This window comes from Anolis sagrei, chromosome 6, assembly GCF_037176765.1.
Source record: "Anolis sagrei isolate rAnoSag1 chromosome 6, rAnoSag1.mat, whole genome shotgun sequence".
Taxonomy (NCBI): domain Eukaryota; kingdom Metazoa; phylum Chordata; class Lepidosauria; order Squamata; family Dactyloidae; genus Anolis; species Anolis sagrei.
Genome location: NC_090026.1, coordinates 124,314,752 through 124,324,533, shown reverse-complemented (window position 1 = coordinate 124,324,533; position 9,782 = coordinate 124,314,752).

The following is a 9,782-nucleotide window of genomic DNA, read 5'->3' as shown; positions in this document are numbered from 1 at the left end:
ACTTGTGATCTAATTCAACAGCCAGCAGAGTGTCAGCTGTGGACTCGTCTTGTTGTGTTTCAAGTAGTAGTAGTAGTAGTAGTAATAATAATAATAATAATAATAATAATAATAATAACTAACATTGATGGAAGTCAATAATAGAAAACTACTCAAAGTTCAAAAGATAAAGAGGGAATACCGTAAAAATGCAATGCAGAGCAGAAGAGAAAACTGGCCGAAGAAGGCTCTCTATGGACAGCTCCTAGGAAAAATTGAGAAAAAAATTGACAAGGAAAAAACCCGGATGTGGTTCACAAATGGAACTTTGAAAAAGGAGATGGAGGGCCTGATTATGGCATCCCAAGAACAAGCCATTAGAACCAATACCATCAAAGCCAGAATTGAAAAATCGACGACAGATCCCAAGTGCAGAGTCTGCAAGGAAGCAGGAGAAATGATGGATCACATACTCAGCTGCTGCAAGAAGATTGCATAGATGGACTACAAGCAGAGGCATCACACCGTTGCTCAGATAATCCATTGGAACTTGTGCCACAAATATTATCGGCTGCGACAAAGAACTGGTGGGATCGCAAGCCTGAAAAAGTTACTACTCTGGGACTTCCAAATTCAGACAGCCAGAGTTTTGGAGCACAATACTCTTGAACTCATGATAATGGGGGGAAAGCAAGTATGGATTGTTGATGTTGCAATCCCAGGTGATAGCAGGAATGATGAGAAGCAACTGGAAAAGCTGACACGATATGAGGATTTAAAGATTGAACTTCAAAGACTCTGGCACAAGCCAGTCAAAGGGGTCCCAGTGGTGATCGGCACACTGGGTGCAGTGCCTAAAGACCTTGGCCTGCACTCAAACACAATCAGCGCTGACAAAATTACCATCTGCCAGCTGCAAAAGGCCACCTTACTGGGATCTGCACGCATTATTCGCCGATACATCACATCCGTTTCCATATAGAAGGAGGCCCCGGTCAGGGTTGCGCCTTCCTCTTGGCATGTTTCTCCCTTTCGCCTCTTTGAATTCTGCAGCACTGCTGGTCACAGCTGACCTCCAGTTAAAACGCTCAAGGGCCAGGGCGTACCAGTTCTTGGTGTCTATGCCACAGTTTCTAAGGTTGGCTTTAAACCCATCTTTAAATCTCTTTTCCTGCCCACCAACGTTACATTTCCCATTCTCGAGTTGAGGTTTACATAACGCCAATAGACAAGAACCACAATAAAAACATTTTTTAAAATTCACAGCTTTTCCCTTTTATGGGGGTCCTGTGTCCCTGAGCCCAGCAAATGTTGAGGGATGACTGTACAAACCTCAAGATTCCACCAGAGGCCGCCATGGCAGTTAAAGTGGAATCATCATGCTATAATTATCTAGTGTGAAAGGGCCCCCAGGGAGAAGTTCAGGGGCTGAACTTTTCAAACTATGTTTGGCCGACTTCCCATCGCATTGCGAACAAATAACCACAGATTCTTATCCAACTGGCCTCCCCCTTAACCTCCTTTCCTCCCTGGTTTCTTATCAGCAGTGTCTCAGTGGAAAAATAAATTCTTATTTTCGCCCCACATCGGCACTATGTTAAAAAACGCACAATAACCGTTATGTAGATTAGAGACAACTTCTCAAAGTTATCTCCAGATCTGATCTCTATGTGGAGCTGGAAAGGTCATGAGCTCTCGCTTTCTCTCTTTCAGCCTTTTTCAGGGGGAGGAAAAAGAAAACCCAGCTGAAGGTTGGTGTGTATTTTTACAAGTGTGCAATCCAGATGTCCCATGCATTTTGATTAAAGATTTTAATGTTTCTGCCTCTGTAGCTTTCTCCCCAGGGATGTAACTATGAGGGCAGGGCAACATGAAGGCATTGGTCTCGATGCCCCTCCATGCAATTGCAGAAATGCCTAGATATTTGCTGCATTTGAATTCTGCTGGTAACGTTGCCATTGCCAAGCTCTTATTCTTTAGATGTCTCAGTTTAATTTTGCAACATTCAACTCAAGCTTTATTGTACTGAAATGAAGGAAATTTAAGGAAAATTGCATTAGGAGAGGTATGATTTTGTCAGGATGTTGTGGAGTCATCCTGCTGCTGAATACGCGTGCCCAGTGTGGAAAACATCATATTATGTTAAAATGGTTGAGACATGTCACATTATCACAAGATATCTACACCCCACACCACTGGAAAAATTACACTGTTTAGCTGGTATTGCACCACCTAACATCCACTGAGATATAGCAGCCAGCAATGAAAGGACCAAGGCAGTGACATCTTTGGCCCATCCTCTGTTTGAATATCAGCCAGCATGCTAGTGCCTTAAATCAAGAAGCAGCTTCCTAAGATCTACAGAGATACTTGCAAGAACACCTCAGCAAGTGTGAGTCCAAAAGTGGCAGGCTAAAACCCAGCACCTCAATCATATCTAGTGTCTAGATCAGTGTTTCTCAACGTGGGGTTTGGGACCCCTGGAGGGGTCGTGAGGGGGTGTCAGAGGGGTCACCAAAGACCATCAGAAAACACAGTATTTTCTGTTGGTCATGGGGTTTCTGTGTGGGAAGTTTGGCCCAATTCTGTCACTGGTGGGGTTCAGAATGCTCTTTGATTGTAGGTGAACTATACATCCCAGTAACTACAACTCACAAGTGTCAATGCCTATCTTCCCCAAACTCCACCAGTGTCCACGTTTGGGCATATTAAGTATCTGTGCCAAATTTGGTCTAGATCCGTCATTGTTTGAGTCCACAGTGCTCTACCTGGATGTAGGTGAACTACAACTTCCAAACTCAAGGTCCCACCAAACACATCTAGTATTTTCTGTTGGTCATGGGAGTTCTGTGTGCCAAGTTTGGTTCAATTCCATCATTGGTGGAGTCCAGAATGCTCTTTGATTGTAGGTGAACTATACATCCCAGTAATTACAACTCACAAGTGTCAATGTCTATCTTCCCCAAACTCCACCAGTGTCCACATTTGGGCATATTAAGTATCCGTGCCAAATTTGGTCCAGATCCATCATTGTTTGAGTCCACAGTGCTCTACCTGGATGTAGGTGAACTACAACTCCCAAACTCAAGGTCCCACCAAACACATCTAGTATTTTCTGTTGGTCATGGGAGTTCTGTGTGCCAAGTTTGGTTCAATTCCATCATTGGTGAAGTCCAGAATGCTCTTTGATTGTAGGTGAACTATAAATCCCAGCAACTACAACTCCCAAATAACAAAATCAACCCCTCCCCCACCAGTATTCAAACTTGGGTGTATTGAGTATTTGTGCCAAAGTTGGTCCAGTAAATGAAAATACATTAGATATTTACATTACAATTTGTTGAAGTTCAAAACACCTGAAGGGCCAAAGTTTGCCATTCCTGGTATAACTCATGAATGTCTATATCATGTATAAGTCGAAGGCATTTTTGGGGGCTGAAATTATGAATTTTGATATGACTATGGATAAGTTGAGGGCTGTTCCATGGAGAGGGGAAAGCACCAAGGTCAACTCAGGGGACCATTACACTATGTAACAAAATTTGAAACATTTTCTGTTCCTGGTTTGAAAGTGTTATTTTCTGTTTCATTGTGCGGTACTTACTTTGAAAGTATTTGTTCTACTCCAGAAACTTCGTTTTTGTGGCTGTCACAAGCAATGTTGGATTGGTTGAGACTCAATGAGATACTCATTGAAAAACTATAGTAAAATGTGCTGCAGGATGTCCTGCAAAAACAAACCCTAATACACTTTTTCCATGTTTTTATGATAGACCCAATTAGGAAATGACATTTATAACATTTATATTTATGTTACACAGTGTAATTTTGTCACCCAGGAATTCAAAAAATCTGGAAATAGAACTATACTGGAGAAGTAATTGGAGTCAGTGCTTCTTATGTTATCCTGAGATACACTGCCATACTGCCATATAATCTATCATATAATCCATATAATTTTTTGTCTCCAAAAAGTCCTGCAAATCTCTCAGGAAGACAGGCAGACAAATGTCAGCATGATGGAAGAAGCAAAGACCACCAGCATTGAAGCAATGCTCCCATGTCATCAACTCCACTGGACTGGCCACGTTGACCGAATACCCGAACACCATCTTCCAAAGCAGTTATTCTACTTCCATATTAAGAATGGAAAATGTAGTGTTGGTGAACAGGAGATGGACTTAAATCCAACCTTTAAAACTGTGGCATAGACACTGGGAACTAGGAAGCCCTAGCTCTTGAGCACTCAAACTGGAGGTCAGCTGTGACCAGCAGTGCTGTGGAATTCGAAGAGGCACAAATTGAGAGCAAAAGGGAGAAACGCATCAAGAGGAAGGCATATCAAGCCAACCCTGACTGAGACCTCCTTCCACCTGGAAAGCAGTGTCCTCACTGCAGAAGAACATGTGGGCCAAGAATAGGACTCCATAGCCACCTACATATGCACCACCAAGACTTGGAAGACTTGGAAGGCCATCATACTTGGACAACAAGGGATCACCTAAGAAGAAGAAAATAATACACATTACCTGCTTGCAACTGAATTATATGAGTACACTGCCATATAATCCAGTTCAAAGCATATAATCTGGATTTTATATGACAGTGTGGAAGGGGCCTAGCTTATAATAAAGAAGGGGTTGATTTCTCTTTTGATATGACTTAAAGTGCAGTATTTCCACTCACCCATGGATAAGTTGACCCTGGGTTTTTGGGTCGATTTTTTAAACTAGACTTATACAATAGCATGTAGGATGTGGGTTGTTGTAGATTTTTCTGGGCTATATGGCCATGTTCTGGAGGCAATTTTTCTCCTGACGTTTCGCCTGCATCTATGGCAAGCATCCTCAGAGGCAGTGAGGTCTGTTGGAAGTAGGAAAAAAGGGTTTATATATCTGTGGAATGACCAGGGTAATGTTTCAGCTGATCACCTTGATTTGCATTCAATGGCCTGGAAGCGCCTGGGGGGAATCTCTTGTTGAGAGTGATTTTATGTGCCTGTTTGTTTCCCCTCTGTTGTTTTGCTGTTGTAATTTTTGAGTTTTGAGCATGTAGAATATTTGCAATATGGATTTCTTGAAAGTAAGAGTGTGGGACAGCAGTGGGGACATCTGTCTGGAGTGTGTCTGTGACAGTCCCCATGCACTCCTTGAAGAATATCCCCATCAGCGAAAGGCGCTGCGGTGTGCATCTCCCAGCACAAGGATGTGGACCGCATGACAATCTCTCTCCCTTTCTGTCGTGGAGAAGTATTTCTGTCTGGCCCGTCTCGGTTCCTTAGCAGCTGAAAAATGTAATAGTTTCTCCAGCTGATAGTTGCTGTAGCAACTGTGACATCACCGCATACATAGTGATAGATTTCACCCAGACACAGTGCGCACACTCATGCATAGTGCGCTCCTAGGGATCGGTTGCTAGGAGCGGCTGACTCCGGAATATTGCTAGGCATGCAGCCAAGGGACGCTGGCATCTCCAGAACATGCTGTGCTCCCGTCTCGGCAATATCCCGCCTTGTACTCGCTGTCTCCTTCTCTCTGGAACCTTGTTCCCTTTGTGGTTCATCCTCGAATGATCCTCTCTGATTGCAAAGGAGCATGGAGAACCCAGTCAGTAGTTGCCTCTTTAGCAAATGTACCAAGAGATCAGCCAGACGTGTATCTGAAAATGTGCTGAACAGAAAGCGGGGTTGGCTCCCACTGATGTGATTTGAGTGAAAACATACAGTGGAAGAGTTCTGACATATGGAAAACTCAGGTCCACCCTATTTGTCAGGTTGTATCAGCTTCAGAAGAGATAATGAAAAATAATGAGAGTTGTAGATTTACAAGATCTTCAGCCTTCTCTGCCAAAGACCGTTGGTGCCTCACCAAACTGCAACTCCCGGGATTCCACAGCAGTGAGCCAGTTAGCGATATCAAACTTATATCAAATTAATTCTACAGTATAGCTGCACCTTTTGTGGATTTATATATCAAGTAAGACAAGTAAATAGACGGATAGACATGTGAGAATTATAGTACAGAACAGAGCCCTTGCCAAAAAGGGTAGACCAGGCATGCGCAAACTTTGGCCCTCCAGGCATTTTGGACTTCAGCTGCCACAATTCCTAACAGCTTACCAACTGTTAGGAATTATGAGAGCTGGAGTCTAAAATGCCTGGAGGGCCAAAGTTTGTCCGTGCCTGGGGTAAACAGAAAGCAAAGCATTAAGGGAAGGAAGTTATGCTCATCAAATCTGGGGCACCTGCATGTTTGAGGATTCTAGGCCTTGGAGTACAAAAAAAATTTTCCTCAAGCTCTGTAAAATAAGGGGTGATTTGAATGCAATATTCCTGCTTCTTGGCAGGGGGTTAGACTGGATGGCCCATGGGGTCTCTTCCAACTCTTTGATTCTATGATTCTATGGAAATATGAGAGTTATCCAGAAAGTAAGGTTACAAGGCATGTAGCTCTCATGGGGAATTTTCTCGGGAATTTGATATCACTGCATAGAATCATAGAATCATAGAATCAAAGAGTTGGAAGAGACCTCATGGGCCATCCAGTCTAACCCCCTGCCAAGAAGCAGGAATATTGCATTCAAATCACCCCTGACAGATGGCCATCCAGCCTCTGTTTAAAAGCTTCCAAAGAAGGAGCCTCCACCACACTCCGGGGCAGAGAGTTCCACTGCTGAACGGCTCTCACAGTCAGGAAGTTCTTCCTTGTGTTCAGATGGAATCTCCTCTCTTGTAGTTTGAAGCCATTGTTCCGGGTCCTAGTCTCCAGGGAAGCAGAAAACAAGCTTGCTCCCTCCTCCCTGTGGCTTCCTCTCACATATTTATACATGGCTATCATATCTCCTCTCATCCTTCTCTTCTTCAGGCTAAACATGCCCAGCTCCTTAAGCCGCTCCTCATAGGGCTTGTTCTCCAGACCCTTGATCATTTTAGTCGCCCTAAAATGGGTGACTAAAATGGGCGCCCTGCAGTGTAGTGGGAAGCCAGTGGAAGCAAACGAGCAGTGCCAGTTGTTAGTAGCTCATCAACTGGCATAGTGGTAAACGTTAGAGATGAGTGTCCTCATTCTTTTTCCTTCCAAGTGCAAAGTTCATGCTGTAATACACTACCTAAATGCTAAGGGTATGAACGCCGCTTTGATTCATCGCGACATCATTTCAGTTGTCGAAGGCTTTCATGGCCAGAATCACTGGGTTGTTGTAGGTTTTTTCGGGCTATATGGCCATGGTCTAGAGGCATTCTCTCCTGATGTTTCACCTGCATCTATGGCAAGCATCCTCACTACCTCTGAGGATGCTTGCCATAGATGCAGGTGAAACGTCAGGAGAGAATGCCTCTAGACCATGGCCATATAGCCTGAAAAAACCTACAACAACCCATCATTTCAGTTTATAGAGAGGACATGATGTCTAGACAGCATGTGACAAAATAGGTATGGAATATATTGTGAGACCATGAAGAAACTTCGCAGAGCCATCCAAAACAAATGTCCGCGGAGTCTGTTTCCTTCATGACAATGCACATCCGCACACTGCTCATGCAACATAAGAGTTGTTGACTTCATTTGCTTGGGATGTTTTGTGACACCCCTCTCACAGCCCCAATCTCACATCCAGTGACTATCATCTGTTCACTAACTTGAAGGAACACCTGGGTGGAAAACACTTTTCTGACAACGAGATGAAAATCAAAGTGACGAAGTGGCTGAAAAAGGCAGAGGGAAACTTCTATGACACAGGCATCCAAAACTCATCCCATGGATGACAACATGTATTGAACTGAATGGTGACTATGTGGAAAAATAATGTAATACCTATGCAACAATCCATGTAAGTTTTATTAAAATATATTCATTCTTTGTTTTAAAAACAAATCTTGTTACCTTACGTTCCAGATAACCCTCATGCTTTAAATTTGATGAAACCTAGTCCAACATGTTGGTGTTATGATCCATGTTGAGTTCTGTTCAAACAACGCCCTCTATCCTTTGCCTTTTTCAGCACTCCTGTGATATGCAAAATATTTCTATTTCCATCATCCTCAACTCACTTGCCTTCAACTCCATCGGAATAAAAGATCGGTCCAGACCTCAACTGTACTCACTTCTTCCGAGAGTGAATCTCTAAAAGCGTTTAATGGACTTGTCTGTGAAAGAAAGTTAATTGAGGCTCAGCGTCAAGTACAATGGCCACAGCATTTGGAACTTGTCTCCTCTGAAATCAGGTAGCTGTTTTATTGCCCATTAGCGCTGCAGAGCCCTTGGCGGCGGGCCATAGGAAATTACCGGCATTAAATCCATGGCGGGAGAGATCTGCCATCCATCCCCCAAATGCAACAGGAATGTCTCAGAATTAATCAAAGAAATATGGATCTGTCTAACCTCACTCAAACTGCCAGGGATGAATGTTGTGCAATAATGGGAGTTGTAGTTTGATGAGGCTTTTTGGAAGAGACTTTGCAAAACTACATCATCCAAGACTCCATGACAGTTAACGTGGGGTCGAACAGCATTAATTCCAGTGTTATAAAGTCTTTAGAGTTCTATTTCATAGAGTTTTGGAACCTCTCTAAACTACAGATCCCATGATTCCATAATATTGAACCACGGCAGTTAACGTGGGGGTCAAACTGCATTAATTCCAGTGTTACAAGGTCTTGAGAGTTCTCTTCCAAAGAGTGCTGGAACCTCACTAAACTACAGATCCCATGATTCCATAGCATTGAACTGGGGCAGTTAAAAAGGTGTCAAACTGCATTAATTCCAGATTTATAAGGTCTTTAGAGTTCTCTTCCATAGAGTGCTGGAGCATAACTAAACTACAGATCCCATGATTCCATAATATTGAACCACGGCAGTTAAAGTGGTGTCAAACTGCATTAATTCCAGATTTATAAGGTCTTTAGAGTTCTCTTCCATAGAGTGCTGGAGCCTCTCTAAACTACAGATCCCAGGATTCCCAGGGCAGTTAAAGCAGTGTCAAACTGTATGAATTCTAAAGTGTAGATACGCCCTAAATTATTTAAGATGTGCATTCTAGAGATCTGCATCTCATTGAAAAACGTAGTGAGAAAGTGGAAAGTCCTTTTGCTAGGTCTTTGGGTGCATCTACACTGCAGTTTGGCAACATTTTAACTATCATGGATCAAGCTATGGAATACTGGGAGTTGCAGTTTGGTAACACGCCAATTCTTTTCAGCGTAGAAGCCTAGACTTTGCAAAACTCCAAATTCCATAGCATTGTGCAATGGTAGTTAAAGTGGGGTCAAAGTGCATTCATTCTACAGTGTAGATAGCCTGATTTGCAATTCATACAAGCAGCAGCAGGGGGAACTGGAGCCGCAAAGGTCTTCTGGCCTCCTAAAGCTTTCGGAAGTGTCAATGCCTTGTCTTTTGTTCTGCCTTCTTGTGCTGCTGGGACTGTTCCCAAAATCAGCCCCAGCGAGCCACACAGAGACAGCCAAAGCTGCTGCTAGTAAACACAGGATTTCTTGGAAACGAGGACAAGGGAATTCACTTTCTGAACACTGTCAGAACCCGCAGAGCACATGAATGGAGAAGTGGGTGGAAACACAGAGAGAGGGGATGCATCTAGACCAGAGAATGAATGCAATTTGGCTCCACTTGAACTGCTGTGGCTCAAGGCTATGGAACCCTCAGAGTTGTCATTTGGGGAGGCACTCGCCCTCTTTGGCAGAGAAGGCTAAGGGCCTTGTGAAACTACAACTCTCAGGATTCCATAGCAATAAGCCACGACTGTTACATTAATAGCAAACTGCATTCAGTCTACAGTGTAGAACAGACATG